General features: G+C 46.6%; 1 protein-coding gene and 1 non-coding gene across 6 annotated transcripts in view; one reads left to right on the plus strand and one right to left on the minus strand.

Moving 5' to 3' along the window:
• Window positions 1-18,709, minus strand: part of ADCK1 (aarF domain containing kinase 1) — a 152,261-nt gene that overhangs the window by 90,418 nt on the left and 43,134 nt on the right. The window lies entirely within an intron of this gene.
• LOC120364042 (U4 spliceosomal RNA) lies at window positions 42-176 on the plus strand. Its single transcript, XR_005579400.1, has one exon. It is a non-coding gene; the product is annotated as a U4 spliceosomal RNA (small nuclear RNA).

Consider the following 18,709-nt stretch of genomic DNA (forward strand, 5'->3'; position numbering starts at 1 on the left):
TAAAAGCATGTATTACATCAATAGCATAAAACTTGAGAAGAAGCGCTGTGCAGTGGCAGTATCGTAGCCAATGAGGATTATCCGAGGCGCAATTATTGCTAATTGAAAATTTTTCCCAATACCCTGCCATGATGACTTGAAACATAGTTAGCAATTTTTGGCAGTCTCTACGGGGACTGAATCATTTAAAAAAAAAAAAAAAAAAAAAAAAAAAAAAAACCTTGAGAAGAAATGGAAGTATATGATTTTAAGATTCTTATACTCTGTGAAGTACTATAATATCACTTAAATATAGACAAGATATATACTATAAACTAAAGCAATCATTAAATTAACAAAAAGCCAACAAAGGAGGTAAAATGCAACCATGAAAAATACTCAATTCAAAAGAAGGCATAAGAAAGGAAACAAGAGTAGGGCAAATAGAACAAATAGAAAACAAATAGCTAGATCAAAGACATAAATCCAACCTTATCAATTATCCCTAAACACCCTACTTAACAGTGAGGTTGTCAAACTCATCTTAAAAAGAACCAAATATGGCCGGGCGCAGTAGCTCACACTTTTAATCCTAGCACTTTGAGTAGCCAAGGCAGGAGGATTACCTGAGGTCAGGAGTTCAAAACCAGCCTGGGCAATGTTACTAAAAATATAGTAAAACTCTACTAAAAATATAAAAATATAAAAATTGGCTGGGTGTGGTGGCTCACGCCTGTAATCCCAGCACTTTGGGAGGCCGAGGCGGGTGGATCACAAGGTCAAGAGATCGAGACCATCCTGGTCAACATGGTGAAACCTCGTCTCTACTAAAAATACAAAAAATTGGCTGGGCATGGTGGCACGTGCCTGTAATCCCAGCTACTCAGGGGGCTGAGGCAGGAGAATCGCCTGAACCCAGGAGGCGAAGGTTGCGGTGAGCCGAGACCACGCCATTGCACTCCAGCCTGGGTAACAAGAGCAAAACTCCGTCTGAAAAAAAAAAAAATACAAAAATTAGCCAGGCATAGTGGCAGGAATCTATAATCCTAGCTACCCAGGAGGGTGAGGCAGGAGAATCACTTGAACCTGGGGAGCAGAGGTTGCAGTGAGCCAAGATGGTACTACTTCACTCCAGACTAGGCAAAAGGGTGAAACTCTCTGTCTTAAAAAAAAAAGAAACAAACATATGCTGCCTACAAGAAATGCTCTTCAAATATAAAAACACAAATAGGTTAAATGTATTGAGTTGGTGTAAAAGCAATCGCTGTTTTCATTAAAAGTAACGGCAAAAACAGCAATTATTTTGCACCAACCCAATAGAAGGATGGAAAAAGATCTATCATGCCAATGCTAATCAAAAGAAAGCTGAAACAGCTATATTATAGCAGACAAAATTTATTACAGAGAAAAGATTATCACGGATAAAGAAAATCGTTTCATAACAATAAAGGGATCAATCCATCAAGAGGATATACCATCCTAAACATTTACACATCCAATAACAGAGCTTCGAAATACATGAAGAAAAAAAACTAATGGAACTGCAAAGAGAAACCAAAAAATCCACATTATAGGCAGAGATTTCAGTATCTGTCTCAATATATGATGTAACAGAAAATGAGTAAGGATATAAGAGACTTGAACACTACCAGCTAATTGGCATTTGTAGAACTGACATTCATAGAACACTCTGTCCAACAACAGCAGAACATACATTATTTTCAAGTATAAAAGGAACATTTACCAAGAGACCATATTCTTTTTGTTTGCTTTTTGGGACAAGGTTTTACTGTGTCTCCTAGCCTAAAGTATAGTGACACCATCATTGTTTACTATAGCCTTGAACTCTTGGCCTCAAGGGATTTTCCTGTTTTGGTCTCCCCAGTAGCTGGGACTACAGGCGCACACGACCACACCCAGATAATTTTTTTAAATGTTTTGTAGAGTTGGGGTCTCACTATGCTGCCCAGACTGGTCTCAATATCGTGGCCTCAAGTGATCGTCCTATCTGATCCTCTCAAAGCACTGGGATTACAGGCATGAGCCACCACACACAGCCAAGAGACCACATTCTGTGTCATAAAGCAAATCTCAATAAATGTAAAAGGATCAAAAGATATAAAATATATTCTCTGACCACAATGGAACCAAAGTACGAATCAATAACAAAACCTCTGGAAAATTCCCAAATAGCTGAAAAGTAAGGGCGAGCTCAGTGGTTCATGCCTGTAAACCTAGCACTTAGGGAGGCTGAGGCAGGAGGATCACTTGAGGCCAGGAGTTCAAGACCAGGCTGGGTAACATAGTGAGAGCCCATCTTTACAAAACATAAAAATGAAAAAAATTAGCAAGGCATAGTGACATATGCCTGTAGCCCCAGATACCCAAGTAGCTGAGAGGTGGGAGCACTGCCTGAGCCCAGGAGGTCAATGTTGTAGTGAGCCATCATCATGCCACTGCACTCCAGCCTTGACAACAAAGTGAGACTGTCTCAAAAAAAAAAGGAAAGAAACTAAATAACACAGTTCCAAAGAACTCATGGGGCAAAGAAGAATCAAAAGTAAATTAGAGGCCAGGCATGGTGATTCACGCCTATAATCCCAACACTTTGGGAGGCTGAGGTGGTTGGATCATGAGGTCAAGAGTTCAAGACCAGCCTGGGCAACATGGTGAAACTCCGTCTCCACTAAAAATACAAAAATTAGTCCAGCATGATGGTGCACACCTGTAATCACAGCTACTCGGAAGGCTGAAGCAGAAGAATCATTGCAACCCGGGAGGCGGAGGTTGCAGTGAGCTGAGACCACACCACTGCACTTCAGCCTGGGTGAAAGAGTGAGGAGACTCCATCTCACGCTTTCAAAAAAAAAAAAAAAAAACCCAGAAGGCAGAGGTTGTAGTGAGCTGAGATTGCACCACTGTACTCCAGCCTGGACAACAAAGCAATACTCCATCTCAAATAATTAATTAATTAATTAAAATAAAATGCATGAAACCTTTCACACACTTATCTCACCTGACCCAGGCAAGAGCCCTTGAGATGAGTACTATCATTCTCCTCATTGCACAGATGCAAGAACTTGGGCTCCAAAAATTAGAAGTCTTGCCAAGGTTACTTAGCCAGTAAATAGTAGATTCAGGGTTTGAAACATTGTCTTCTCCTTGCAAAACATCTGTCTTTCTCTAGACTCTGCCACCCATCCAAACCGTTACACGTTCCTCATGAATTAGAAGAAAAACATCCAGGCCAGCACAGTGGCTCTTGCCTGTAATCCCAGCACTTTGAGAGGCCAGGATGGGAGGACTGCTTGAGGCCAGGAGTTTGAGACCAGCCTGGTCAGCATAACTAGACCCCCCATCTCTATTTATTTTTAAAATTTTTTAAAAGACAAAGAAAAATATCCAGGTGGCCAGTGCCTGCTATGGCGCCCTCAGTATTGTCCTCAGCAGTTCCTCACAATGCCCACCCACCCAAGTCCCCAGCTGAGCCTCAGCTAAGTGTCAGTGGTGGGCCACATGGCCACCATGGCTCTGGCCATGTCTGGCCTCCCGGGAGCTGTCCCAGTAAATCAGCAAACAAACTCTGAGATTAGGAGCAAATCCATGAACACACAGGGGGATCTGGAAGGCCTTGCTGTATAAACAGAGATTGGGAATCATTGGGAGAAGGAGGCCAGGAAGGCCGGCATGCGGTCTCTAACGACGGCAACCAGACCACACTAGAGGACTGTGCAGCCCAACCAGGCAGAGCCAGGAAGAGCAGCACACTGGCCACAGTGGGAAAAGGAAAACGATCTTCAATGATAACCCTTCAAATGTCCTCACTGCCTCACTGCCCCTAGACTGAAGTGAGTTTTTTTCGTTGGTTTGAGATGGAGTCTCACTCATCACCCAGGCTGAAGGGCAGTGGCAGGATCTCAGCTCACTGCCACCTCCACCTCCTGGGTTCAAGCAATTCTTGTGCCTTAGCCTCCCAAGTAGCTGGGATTACAGGTGCCCGCCACCACACCTGGCTGATTTTTGTATTTTCAGTGAAGACGGGGTTTCGTCATGTTGGCCAGGCTGGTCTTGAACGCCTGACCTCAAGTGATTCACCCATCTTGGCCTCCCAAAGTGCTGGGATTACAGGCATGAGCCACCATGCCTGGTCTAGTATGAAGTTTAAACTCCTGACAAGCCCACACGATGCAGCCCAGCTGTCCTGTGGCCTCATCTCTCACCCTCTCCACCTCACTCTCTACCCTCCAGCCACGGTGATCAGCTCTCTCCTGTGCCATCCCCAGGCCCCAGGCCTTTGCATGATACCTCCATAGCCTCACCACACCACTCTCCTTTTCACCTGCCCAAAATCCTCTCAGCCTGGACCCATGCCTACCTCCCCTTACCTCCTCCCGTACTGACCTGACCCATTCTCCACACCATGCCTCTCCCCTCTTACAAGTGATGCTGCTGCCTTCCACAATCCCAGAATCAAGGGCAGATCAAGGAGTTCCTTTCCCCCAGCATGGCTCAAAATCCTCCTTTTGTCTGAGCCTCTCTTGAAGAGGAACGGGGCTTCTGCCCACGCGGCAGCTCCATGGCTATTATCAGCTGTTCTGCTTTGGGTCCACAGAAGAAAAGGCAGGGGAGCAGCCCTAGACATGGTCAGGTTGCAACCAAACGAGGCTGGGAACCAATGAGAGGCCCAGAGCAACAAGGCTTGCCAATGTTGGGGACAATGACTTGACCATTCCCCAGTGGGAAGGCCTCCTTGCCACCAGTCCTCAGCAGGGATCAGCTGGGCAGACCCCAGGAAGATCTCTGTTGGAGGATCCAGAATAGGAGTTTTTCCCAAAAATCAGCTGGGATGTGGCATCACAGATGATACACTCAATGAGAGCCACCACCCTATCACAAGACACCCAGAGAGCCCTCCACATTCCCTTCTTGAATCAGGCAGGGGAAGAATCAAAGCCCCATCACTGCAGGCCTGGCTTCCAGAACAGTCATGGAGTCCGCCTGCTTCACAAGGCTTCCCTGGGTCCTCCTCAGGGTCACCCTAAGGGAACTGTTACCCAGGGTCCTACATGGCTGGACTAAGATGGGGAGAGGGCTGAGGTGGGCAGATCACGAAGTCAGATCGAGACCATCTTGGCCAACATGGTGAAACCCCGTATCTACCAAAAACACAAAAATTAGCTGGGTGTGGTGGCACATACCTGTAATCCCAGCTACTCAGGAAGCTGAGGCAGGAGAATCACTTGAACCCGGGAGGCAGAGGCTGCAGTGAGCCGAGATCGTACCACTGCACTCCAGCCTGGCAACAGAGCAAGACTCTGTCTCAAAAAAAAAAAACGACAGGGAGACCACAGCATAGCTTTGGGTCTAGGCTCTGACTAGGCCCTGCTTTCTAAGCCTATAGGAGGCGCAGCTGTGAGGACGGGGCTGGCACCTGCTGGCTGTTGAGGTCTAGTCTAAAAACGAGGTTCAGGATGGGTGGGAGAAGATACATTGGCTTAGGGGAGCAGAGATGGTCAGAAGGAGGTGCTATAGTGACATTCTTGTCAGAGGAGCAACTAAGTAAAATGGCCAAGAGAGGCTCCGTGTGGCAGCTGGTCCCTGGGGACCACAGCCAGGCCTCCAGGGCTGCATCACACACCCAAACCAAAATGAAGGTCTAGGGAGTGTGAAAAAGCTGCCCCAGAACCGCAGGTAGTGACAGATCCAGCACCATCTCACACCTGGTTATTAGTACTGTGGGACTTTTCATCACAAAATTACAAATTCCAGGAGCACTTCAAACCCAAATGATTCCACAGCAGACCATGGGGAAGAAAGAGAAGCAGGTATTTCCAAGGGGCAACCCTGAGGGACACCACAGAGGGAGTGAGCAGGGCAAGATTTTGTGTCTATGTCCACCATGAATCTAGAAAGACAACTCAATTTTAAAAGAAACATTTTGGCCGGGCACAGTGGCTTACGCCTGTAATCCTAACACTTTGGGAGGCTGAGGTGGGCAGATCACTTGAGGCCAGGAGTACGAGACCAGCCTGGCCAACATGGTGAAACCCCCATCTCTACTAAAAACACAAAAATTAGCCGGGTGTGGTGATGCATGTGCCTGTAGCTATTAGGGAGGCTGAGGCAGGAAAACTGCTTGAACCCAGGTGGCAGAGGTTGCAGTGAGCTGAGATTGCACCACTGCACTCCAGCCTAGGCGACAGAGCAAGACCCAGTTTCAAAAAGAAAAAAAAAAGTAACATTTTAATTGAGCTACTAACATGGATTAAGTATTTACTATGTGTTAGGCCCTCCTTTGAACCCCTTATACATGTATTTTCTCATTTAATTCCATAATCATCCTACATAGTTTAAAGATGAAGCAGTTAAGGCTCAGAAAGGTTAAATGGCTTGACCAACAGCACACAGCTAATTAGTGGCAGAGCTGGGATTTGAACTCCAGCAGTCTAACTCGAAGACCATAATGAAATACCTCTTAGAATACCCATACACTTCAGAAGAAAAAGTTTTGAACCAAGACTCAAGGGACCTAGATTCTGGGATAATTATGCCAATTACCGCCCCTACTTATACGATCCTGAACAACTCATCTCAGCTTCTTAGACCTCAGCTCATCTGTAAGTTGAGAGGTTGAGCAGAGTAAGGAATAGCAAGTGAGTGCCTATGTGCCTCTCCTCTATGACTGCACTCACGGCACACGTCAGACATCACCAATCAACCACAGCATGCACTCAGTGAGTCCTGGTAATGACTTGCTCATTCTCCAGCCTGCACTCAGACAACCACTACTAATCAACTGGAATTTGCAAATGAAATGTCTTTGCTTTCCCAGAGCTAGATTTTTTGTTTTTTAATTTTAAAATACACTTACTTCCTGTTGATTTGCAAGACCTAGATGTTTCTAAGCTGTCTTCTGACTAAAAACCTACAACTCTGTTACTGGGGTTCTGAAGACAAAATTTTAATTCTAGCCTTAACTCCAAGTAGATTGTTGTCTCTGTGCCTCAGTCTTCCTTCTCTCCTTCTGGAAGATGGACATTATGTCACACCATCATCTATGTAGTCAATTCCACTTTCTCCCCTGCCCCAATGAACTGCACTCCAGGCTAGCGCCCAAACTGAGTTATACAGAAAGAGTCTGCTCTCAGTGTGGACCTGACAGGGCCTGATCCCCACACTGCCTTTCTAAGGGAGTCCAACAGAGTGGAGAACTAAGACCAAAGACACTGACATGATAGGGTAAAGGGACACAGATTCCTTTGCATTAAGCACTATGTTTCCAGGAGGCTCCGGTAAAAATGAGAATATTCCCTAGAGGTGTTAACGTAAGAAATTATGATCAGGCCAGGCGCGGCGGCTCATACCTCTAATCCTAGCACTTTGGGAGGTGGATTGCCTGAGCTCAGGAATTCGAGACAAGCCTGACCAACATGGTGAAACCCCATCTCTACTAAAATACAAAAATAATTAGCCAGGCATGGTGGCACACACCTACAGACCCAGCAACTTGGGAGGCTGAGGCACAAGAATTGTTTGAACCCAATTGCATGAACCTTCAGGCAGAAGTTCCAGTGAGCCAAGATCGCATCACTGCACTCTAGCCTGGGCAACACAGTGAGATTCTGTCCAAAAAAAAAAAATTACGTTCAGTCATTGACATCCTGGCAGGGGTTTCTTTATATGTCTCTCCAGCCAGTCCAAATAACCTAGAGCAGATTTCTATGAAATGGGACAGGTTACAAATGTAAGTTCTGTTTCAGGGAAGACCATCCTAAAAGGAAGGTGGCACAAGCGGGTATCTGGAGAGGGCAGTTGCTGGTGGCTGAGAAAGCTTAATGAATAGAACATACTACACAGCTGCCAAGGATACATTTTAATAAGGAACAGAGTTTAGGCCAAAGGAATTACTTTCTAATGGTGAAATTACAAGCATCAATAATGATTTAGGGAAGAATGAAGCAAAGAAAGTTGTTCCAGCATCCCTGAAATCCCAACAAATGAGCTGATGTGACTGTGCAAGCCCTCAGCAAACAGCAAATGAGCTGCAAATTTAAGGGATTAATAATATTATTACTGGCAACGTGTGACCCCGCCTGCGGTGAGCGAGCCTGCCACCACACAGACAAACCCAGATGCCCACAGGAGCCCAGGACACGTACTCTTTGGTCTGGAACGCATCCATTTGGGAGCCCAGTTGCCAGAAAAGCTGAAGAGAACTCTTCCCTCCATCTGCCCCTTAATCACACACACTGAGAAGATGCATAATTAATTTGTTCTCAACAGTTGTTCTGCGGCTAGAAGAGTGAGGGCATCTCTGGAATGGCAATTACAGACCAGAAAAACAAGTGTTAGGCTGCGGGCGGAATACAGCAGCCAGCCTGCTTCCCTTCCCCACCACACCTGCTCAGGCCACAGGCCTGAATGGAGGACACGAGTCTTTTTCATTTTCTCACAGTCTTGGGCTCTTGGGGGCTGGTGGGAAAGAACAGAACACAAAACTCTGGCCAGACAAGGTTTCTCATGCCTGTGATCCTAGCACTTTGAGAGTCTGAGACGGGAGAATCACTTGAAGCCAGGAATTTGAGACCAGCCCGGGCAACGTAGTATAGCCCCGTGTCTACAAAATATTTGTAGATTAGTTAGGAGTAGTGGCATACATCTGTAATCTCGGCTACTCAGGAGGCTGAAGCAGGAGAATCACTTGAGCCCAGGAGGTAGAAGCTGCAATGAGCCATGTTTCAGCCATAGCACTCCAGCCTGGATCTGATCTCAAAAAAAAAAAGGAAAAGAAAAGAAAAATAGGCCGGGCGCGGTGGCTCAAGCCTGTAATCCCAGCACTTTGGGAGGCCGAGGCGGGTGGATCACGAGGTCGAAAGATCGAGACCATCCTGGTCAACATGGTGAAACCCCGTCTCTACTAAAAATACAAAAAAATTAGCTGGGCATGGTGGCGCGTGCCTGTAATCCCAGCTACTCAGGAGGCTGAGGCAGAAGAATTGCCTGAGCCCAGGAGGCGGAGGTTGCGATGAGCCGAGATCGCGCCATTGCACTCCAGCCTGGGTAACGAGAGCGAAACTCCGTCTCAAAAAAAAAAAAAAAAAGAAAAGAAAAGAAAAATACCAATGGCCAGGCGTGGTGGCTCAGACCTGTAATCCTAGCACTTTGAGAGGCCAAGGCAGGTGAGTCACTTGAGGTCAGGAGTTCGAGATCAGCCTGGCCAACATGGTGAAAGCTGTCTCTACTAAAAACACAAAAATTAGCTGGGCATGGTGGCGTACACCTGTAATCCCAGCTACCTGGGAGACTGAGGCAGGGGGATCGCTTGAACCCGGGAGGCAGAGGGTGCAGTAAGCTGAGATCATGCTACTGCACTCCAGCACTCCAGCCTGTGTGACAGAGTAAGACTTTATCACAAAAAAAAAAAAAGAAAAGAAAAGAATACCCTGAAAGATACAGGGAAGGAGGCCTCACTCTAATCTTAGAGAGACAGTTAAAATAGGCACAAAGCTCAGGGCCAGTGTGAAGACCAACAGGCAGCACATTTGGGGGACAAGTGAACACACATAGAAATTAGATGAAATTGAAGAACTCCAGTTAATATCATTAGCTGAGATAATCACAGTGTGATAACTTAGAAAAGTATCAGTTGTTAGAGATGCACAGTGCAATCACAGGTGAAACGCCATGATTTCTATAATTTGCTTAAATTTGTCAGCAAAAAAATGAAAGAACTGACAAATTTTTCTGTTTGTATGTTGTGTTTCATTGTTTTACAGAGACAACATCTCGCTCTGTCACCCAGGCTGGGGTACAACTGTGCCCTTAATCATAGCTTAAGCCTTCTTAATCATAGCTCTCGGCAGCCTCGAACTCCTGGACTTAAGTGATCTTCCTGCCTCAGCCTCCCAAGTAGCTGGGACTACAGCTGGTCTAAAACTCCAGGCCTCACATGATCCTCCTGCCTCGGCCTCCTAAAATCCTGGGATTACAGGTGTGAGCCACCACACACAGCCAGTTTATTTCTTAATCTGCTGACCTTGATAGTGAAATTTCTCAGATTGGCCTGCTGTAATCACTATGGCTTTTATAAGTGGAAGAGAAAGGCAGAAGGGAGCAGAGAGATGGAAGTCGGAGAAGGACTTAGACGGATGTTTCAGGCTTTGAAGATGGAGGAATGGGACCATGAGCCAAGGAATGTGGGCAGCCTCTACAAGCTGGAAAAAAAAAAAAAAAAAAGAAAGAAAGAAAGAAAGAAAGAAAGGAAAAGAATTCTCCCCTAGAGCCTCCAGAATAATCACAACTCTGCTGACACCTTAATTTTCTCCCAGTGAGAACCATTCTAGACTTGTGTGAAACCACTATGTTTGTAAACATTTGTCAGAGAAGTCATAGGAAACTAATACAGTAGCCATCTTGAAATTCTTCATTACTTTTGAATTTGTGCTTTGAAAGTGAAGTCTGATGGGATAAAGGAAGGTGTACTGGGAGACTCAGCTCCACACAGTCCCACCTCCTTGGCTGATCATTCCCTGCCCCCAGTACTCTGACTCTACCTACCTCCCTACCTTATTTATTTATTTATTTATTTATTTATTTATTTATTTTTGAGACACGGTCTCACTCTGTCCCCCAGGCTGGAGTGCAGTGGTGCAATCTTGGCTTGCTGCAGCCTTGACCTCCTGGGTTCAAACGACTCTCCTGCCTTCAGCCTCCCGAGTAGCTGAGGAGGTGTGTGCCACCTTGCCTGGCTAATTTTTATATTTTTAGTTTCACCATCTTGCCCAGGCTGGTCTGAAACTCCTGATCTCAGGTCATCCACCTGCATCGGCCTCCCAAAGTGCTGGGATTACATACCAGCCACCACATCTGGCCCTGCCTCCCTACTTCTACCTGCTGTCACTGCTGCTCTCTGCAACTAGTGCACCGGGAAGAGGAGGCCTGCACTGTGCCATCGCTCTCCGTCCCGGCAGGCAGCCTTGACACAGGTATGGGGAGGGTTGGGGTCACATAGGTGCCAAGTGTTATCCAGCCCCATCCTAGACTAGTACAGCCACAGCAAGCTGACCACACAGCTCAGCCAGCACCTTTCACCCACCCCTATCTAGATCCTGAGCATGCCCCAGCACACAGCTCGCCATTTCCTGGGAACTGCCCATCCTTTGAAGCTTGGGGCAGCAGGGCCATGGGAAGGGAGGCTGACTTCCCCATGCCCAGCCAGAGCCCAGCCTTTGCATTTGCACTATTCCCATAATCACATGGCCAGCCCTGCCTCTTCTCTCAGTCTCCCTGCAGCCCTTCACTTGCTAGTTCTTTATCATTCTTCAGTTTTAGCTAAAAAATGTCATGCAAGAGAGCCCTTCCCGAGCCTCTTCAACAGCTACTCTTTATCCCATGACTACATTTATCTCCTTTAGGGCACTCAGCAAGAGTTGAAATGACCTTGTTTCCTTACCACACTGATTCCCTGAAAAGTATACACTGAGGCCACTGTGTGTCAAGCACTGTTCTTAGCGCTGCAGACACAGCAGCAAGCAATACAAAACAAGTCTCCTATGCTCCTGGAGCAGATGTGTTTGTAAGTTCCATCACTGTGAATTATCTCTTGTCCTCCCAAGAACAGACCATTGTATACCCAGCGCCCCACACAGTGCCTGGCACATAGTAGGCATTTACTAAATATCGCACTGAATAACTGGCTGAATGAATAGTGGCTTAGATACTCTGCACTGTGACCAGGCACTGAAGAGACATCCCTCTTCATTCTATAATGTGTTGGGGAGTAAAGATCTTTCCCACAAGTAAAAAGCTGGAGGGGGACCAGGTACAGTGGTTCATGACTATAATCCCAGCACTTAGGTAGGCCAAGGCAGGTGGATCACTTGAGCCTAGGAAGAAACCAACCTAGGCAACATGGTGAAACACCATCTTTACTACAAATACAAAAAAACAGGTTGGGCACGGTGGCTCATGCCTGTAATCCCAGCACTTTGAGAGGCCATGGCAGGTGGATCGCCTGAGGTCAGGAGTTCGAGACCAGCCTGACCAACATGGAGAAACCCCATCTCTACTAAAAATATAAAAATTAGCTGGGCGTGGTAGTCTATGCCTATAATCCCAGCTACTCAGGAGGCTGAGGCAGGAGAATAGCTTGAACCCAGGAGGCGGAGGTTGCGGTGAGCCAAGATTGAGCCATTGCACTCCAGTCTGGGCAGTAAGAGCAAAACTCCATCTCAAAAATAAATAAATAAATAAATAGGCCATGCATGGTGGCTCATGCTTGTAATCCCAGCACTTTGGGAAGCCGAGACCAGCCTGACCAACATGGTGAAACCCCATCTCTAAAAAATAAATAAACAAACAAAAAATTAGCCGGGCATGGAAATGCATGCCTGTAGTCCCAAGTACCTGGGAGGCCGAAGTGGGAGAACCACCTGAGCCTGGGAAGTCCAGGCTGCAGTGAGCCATGATTACACCACTGCACTCCAACCTGAGTGATAAGAGGGACACCCTGTCTCAAAAATAATAATAATAATAAATTGGAGGGGAAGATTAATTTAAAGACAGATTGGGGTTACGGAAGGGACAGCACCCCAGTTCCTGAACCACCTTGCCTTAAATTAGCCTCTCATATGTCCTGCTGTTATCAGTCAACAGTTTATCTGTATATTTAAGTGAAGTTATTCTGTTAATTGGACATATGTCTCATGGTCCTACAAGGAAAAGTCTATTAAAAAGTCTTGCTGTAACAGGCAAGAGCTTTGAGAGTAGTTTTATTCAGGAACAGGAAGAAAATTGAGTGGATTTTAAGCTGGTAGAAAATAGCTGCTTGAGGCCAAGACAATGATAAGTAGGAAATCAAGAACAGGCTATTAGATTACTATTGCTGTTAACAAGCATCTCAATCACCCTTGCAGCTTCGGAGTGCCTTCCATCAGTTTTACTAGTTATATTACAGCCTTCCATCTAGCCCTGCTATCCCAGTGATTCCCATTCTGGAGATGTAGCCACTGAGGCAAAAGAAACACATCTCTTTTTTTTCCTTTTTTGAGATAGGAGTCTTGCTCTGTTGCCCAGGCTGGAGAGCAGTTGCGTCATCTCGGCTCACTGCAACCTCCACCTCCCAGGTTCAAGTGATTCTCTGGCCTCAGCCTCCTGAGTAGCTGGGATTACAGGCGTGCACCACCATGCCTGGCTAATTTTGTATTTTTGGTAGAGATGGGGTTTCAGCATGTTGGTCAGGCTGGTCTCAAACTTCTGACCTCTTGATCCACCCACCTCTGCCTCCCAAAGTGCTAGGATTACAGGTGTGAACCACCTTGCCCAGCCAAGACACACACTCATCCAAGCCAGTATGAGTCTGTCCTTAGGGCAGCTGCAGCCTCACTTCTTGAACATGTTGGTGTGTGGGAATTTTCTGAGTCCAAGAGGAACAGCCCAAAGGGATTCAGGAGAAACTGCAGAGGGCTGAGGGGATGGGAGAGAGGTGGAGAAAAACACACTGATGTCTCGAGGCTTGACAAATGGCTCAAATGCCCTGATCCAACACACAATCCCACGCTGTATGGACCATGGCCTGGAGGAACCCTGGGAGCTCATCCAGTCCAGATTAGTGAACCAGCGAGTAGAGTGATTCTAGGCAGAGCCTGAGGAGCTGCACCATTTGGGATGAAATCTAAGTTCCTGTAGTAGGTTGAATGGTGGCCCCCAAAAGGATGTGCATGTCCTAATCCCTGGAACCTGTGACTGTAGCCTTATTCAGAAACAAGGGTCTTTGCAGATACAATTAAGAATTTTTGCCGGGCGCGGTGGCGCGTGCCTATAGTCCCAGCTACTCGGGAGGCTGAGGTGGGAGGATTGCTTGAGCCCAAGAGTTCTGGGCTGCAGTGCACTATGCTGATCGGATGTACACACTAAGTTCAGCATCAGTATGGTGACCTCCCAGGAGCGGGGGACCACCAGGTTGCCTAAGGAGGGGTGAACTGGCTCAGGTCGGAAATGGAGCAGGTCAAAACTCCAGTGCTGATCAGTAGTGGGATCGCACCTGTGAATAGCCACTGCACTCCAGCCTGGGCAACATAGTGAGACCCCGGCCTTAAAAAAAAAAAAAAAAAAAAAGGAATTTTTTTTTTTTTTTTTTTTTTTTTTTTTGAGACGGAGTTTCGCTCTTGTTACCCAGGCTGGAGTGCAATGGCGAGATCTCGGCTCACCGCAACCTCCGCCTCCTGGGTTCAGGCAATTCTCCTGCCTCAGCCTCCTAAGTAGCTGGGATTACAGGCACACGCCACCATGCCCAGCTAGTTTTTTGTATTTTGAGTAGAGACGGGGTTTCACCATGTTGACCAGGATGGTCTCGATCTCTCGACTTCGTGTTCCACCCGCCTCGGCCTCCCAAAGTGCTGGGATTACAGGCTTGAGCCACCGCGCCCGGCAAAAAAAGGAATTTTTAAGATGAGGTTGGGCATGGTAGCTTACACCTGTAATCTCAGCACTTTGGGAGGCCAAGGCAGGTGGATCACGAGGTCAAGAGATCCAGACCATCCTGGTCAACATGGTGAAACCCCGTCTCTACTAAAATACAAAAATTAGCTGGGCATGGTGGCGCGTGCCTGTAATTCCAGCTACTCAGGAGGCTGAGGCAGGAGAATTGCCTGAACCCAGGAGGCAGAGGTTGCAGTGAGCTGAGATCGCGCCATTGCACTCCAGCCTGGGTAACAAGAGCAAAACTCCATCTCAAAAAAAAAAAAAAAAAAGAGGAAGTAGAGGCAGAGATTGCAGTGATGCAGCCGCAGGAATGCCTGGTGCCATCAGAAGAGGCAAAGAAGGATTCTTCCCTAGAATGCTTCCCACCAGCAGAATGGTCCTGAGGGCACTTTGATTTTGGGCATCTGGCCTCAAGAACTGTAGGAGAATAAACTTCTATTGCCTTAAACCACCCAATTTATAGTAATTTGTTATGGCAATCACAGGAAATTAATATACCCGCTTGGTAGCTGTGGACCGTTGAACAAGTCACTCCATCTATCTGTTCATCAGTTTCTTCATCTGTAAAATAGGGATGATAACAATGGTATCTCACAGGGCTACTGTGAGAATTAAATGAGATAATAGAGACTCCTAAGTACAGTGCAGCAGAAGCCATACTCATCCATTTGTGCTGCTATAATAAAATGCTCAAGACTGAATCACTTTAAAAAAACAAACAAACAAACAAGGCCGGGCACGGTGGCTCACGCCTGTAATCCCAGCACTTTAGGAGGCTAAGGCAGGCGGATCACCTGAGGTCAGGAGTTCGAGAGCAGCCTGAGCAACATGGTGAAACCCTGTCTCTAAAAATAAAAATAAAAATAAATAAATAAATTTTATATAAAAAATTTAAAAAACAAACATTTTTTAAATAGTTCTAAGGGCTGGGAAGCCCATGACCAAGAGACCCGCACCTGGCAAGGGCCTTCTTGCTGGGTCATCCCATGGTGGAAGGTAGAAGAGTAAGAGAGCCCATGAAAGGGCAGGGGTTGGGGGTGGAGACAGAGAGGGAACCCATTCCCACCGTAACAGCATTAATCCATTCATGAGGACAGAGCCCTTATGACCTAATTACCTCTTGAAGGTCCTGCTTCTTAACACGATTGCTTTGCAGATGAAGTTTCTAAAATGTGAACTTTAAGAGACCCGTTCAAACCTTAGTAGAAGTCTACCTGATGAACTTGTTAAAAATATGGCTTTTGGCCAGGCTCATATACTTTGGGAGGCTGAAGCCGGGTACTGTTTTGAGCCCAGGAGTTTGAAACCAGGCTGGGTAACATGGTGAACCCTCGTCTGTACAAAAAATACAAAAATTAGCCAGGTGGTACAAGCCTGCAGTCCCAACTATTCAAGAGACCAAGATGGGAGGATCAACTGAGCTCAAGAGGCAGAGGCTGCAGTGATAGTCAGCCATGATCATGCCACTCTACTCCAGCCTGGACACCAGAGTGAGGCTTTCCAGGCCTTACCTCAGAATCACTGAAAATACATCTTTAGTGTATGGGACCAAGGAAGCTGTGCTTTATAAGGCTCCCCAGGTGACTGATTGTCTGACAGGTTGGGAACCACCTGGGGGCTGTCCCATTCCCACCTCAATGCCAGACATAAAATCTCTTGTTTCCGGAAAGCTGCTCTCTAAATACAGACTTCACAGATGTCCTGAGTGCAGGATACTTGGCTTTGTTACATGGGAATGATAAACAATGAATTCAAAATAATGCTTAATTCTGGTTATGCAGGAAGATATCTGGAGTCAGGGAAGAAGTACCCACAGGCTACAACTGCATGGGGAAGGTATTATTTCTGAAACTGGGCAATGAGCATGAGGGTGATCACTTAATTACTTTTTACACTTTGTCTTAGGCCTTAAATAGTTCACATTTTTAAAAATACAAGCTGTATACAGATATGAAAAAATAAAATGCTGGTATTGGCCATGATCCCTAGGTAACTAACTAGTCTTGACCAAGGACACTTCTGTGTACTCCAGTACTAAATTGCCTCAGCCACAGGAAAGTCCTAGCTTATGCCTACCCCAAAACTCTCATCATGTTGCCTCATTCATTTCCAGCAGAGGTGGAAACAGCTCAGAAGCACCCAGTCCAGGGCAGGTCAGAAAACTGCTGGAGGTTTTCAGTGGGAAAAGCAATCAGCAATGAAAAGCCCAGCCTGGGTTTGTCTGGGATAGGGTCTGAGATGAGCAAGGGAAGGCTGAAACCAGGGTTACTCCAGCTCCTGCCCCAGAGAGAGCCTTGCTGGAAGTGCAGGTCCTCAATGGAGGACCTTCTCTGGGGAGCCCACTGTTCTGCCTGCTCCACTCACCCTGTAGAACCAGGTGGTAGGGGCAAGCGGAGGGCAGCTCTGCAGGAGCAGGAAGCTCACCCACGTCTCCAGGCAGCCCACATAGATGAGGGAGCTGCAGACACACACATGAGAGGAACTGTATGCTGATCAGAATGGAAAGATGCCCTGTACGGAGCAACAGGCTCATACCACCAAAACCCAGGGAGTTGTTTTGTTTCATTATAGCTGAGGCCTTTGGAAAGAAAAGATCACTGCTTTAGAACCACAGCAGCAAAAACCATCACATCAGGCATCTTCAATCCTAAAGCAGCCTCAGGAGATAAACAGTGTGAGCTACGAAGAGAGAAGCGCTGGAAAGAGAGTAGCCAAAAACAGCAGGGTAAAGATCAAGGCAAGAGTGGGTGCAAGCCAGGGCATAGCCCAACATCTGCTACAGATGCTGCAGCCTTGTTTCTCAAAGCACGACCCCGCAGCAGTGATGGTATGCAAAAGGTGGTACAAGGGGCAATTTCAGCTGGTACCCAGAATATTTATTTGCATATGCATTTAGATAGACAGAGAGAGAGAAAATCAAACCTGTAATTTCACAGATATTTTCGCTTAGAACAAAGCCAAGTAAAGGCAGAAGCGTCGACAGGATGAAAAATATCACAGAAATACCTGGATAGTTGGTTATAAAGAAGTGAATGGGAATAATAAACAATGAATTAAAATACTGCTTAATTCTGGATATGCAGGAAGAAAGCTGGAGTCAGGGAAGAAGTACCCACCAGTACAACTGCATGGGTAAGGTATTTTTTCTGAAGCTGGGCAATAAGCATGAGGGTGATCACTGAATTATTTTTTATACTTTGTCTTAGGTCTTAAATAGTTCCCATTTTTAAAAATACAAGCTGTATACAGATATGGAAAAATAAAACGCTGGCATTGGCCATGGCCCCTAGGTAACTAGCTAGTTTAGACCAATTGAGAGGGTCACTGGCATTTCCCTGATTGCCTAGGACCTACAGAGAAGCCACCACACAGTGAGCCCAATCTCCAGGGAGAAGACATTTTCTCCCAGGCCCACCATATTTATCCCCAGGACTCCCACTGATGGTCATGGACCCTACCAAGTTTCTCTCCAGACCACACCAAGGCTCAAGAACCTACTCCTATGGAATTCTCCAGGAATCAAAATGGTTTTGAGGTCAGGGCCACTGCGGAAAACTGCACAGATTTCTATGCAGTATTCAGAAAGCTAAAAAGGAGGTGCTAGACTCACAGACTCTGTCTCCCTAATTCCAAAGAACTGGTCCTTAGATGACCCAACCAGAGCAAATTAAATGCAGCTCATGCTCCTGCAGAAATTATCACAAACTCTGAGAAAGCCAGTCACCAAGATAGCAAGGATTCAATTTCTCTCCTCCTCTATGCAGAACACTCTCAGGCAAACATTCCGTGATGACAAGCAAAAGCAGCAAAAGCGGGTCTAGAGGCACAATGCTTGAAAACTCACTGGAGCCTGTAATCCCAGCACTTTGGGAGGCTGAGGCAGGCGGATCACCTGAGGTCAGGAGTTCAAGACCAGCCTGATCAACATGGTGAAACCTACAAAATTAACTGGGCATGGTGGTACACTCCTGTAATCCCAGCTACTCGGGAGGCTGAGGCAGGAGAATTGCTTGAACCCGGGAGACAGAGGTTGCAGGGAGCCGAGATCGTGCCATTGTACTCCAGCCTGGGCAACAAGAGCAAAAAACTCTGTCTCCAAAAAAAAAAAGAAAACTCACTGGAAAGATTCCATGCCAGGTTGGCAGATGCTGCACGTGCAAAGGAGCTGTGGCACAAGGAGACCCAGACCACTACTCCAGGAGGAATGCACCCCAGCCCTATCTCCCAAGCAAAGCTGCCCCGCAACATG

This window comes from Saimiri boliviensis, chromosome 2, assembly GCF_048565385.1.
Source record: "Saimiri boliviensis isolate mSaiBol1 chromosome 2, mSaiBol1.pri, whole genome shotgun sequence".
NCBI lineage: Eukaryota > Metazoa > Chordata > Mammalia > Primates > Cebidae > Saimiri > Saimiri boliviensis.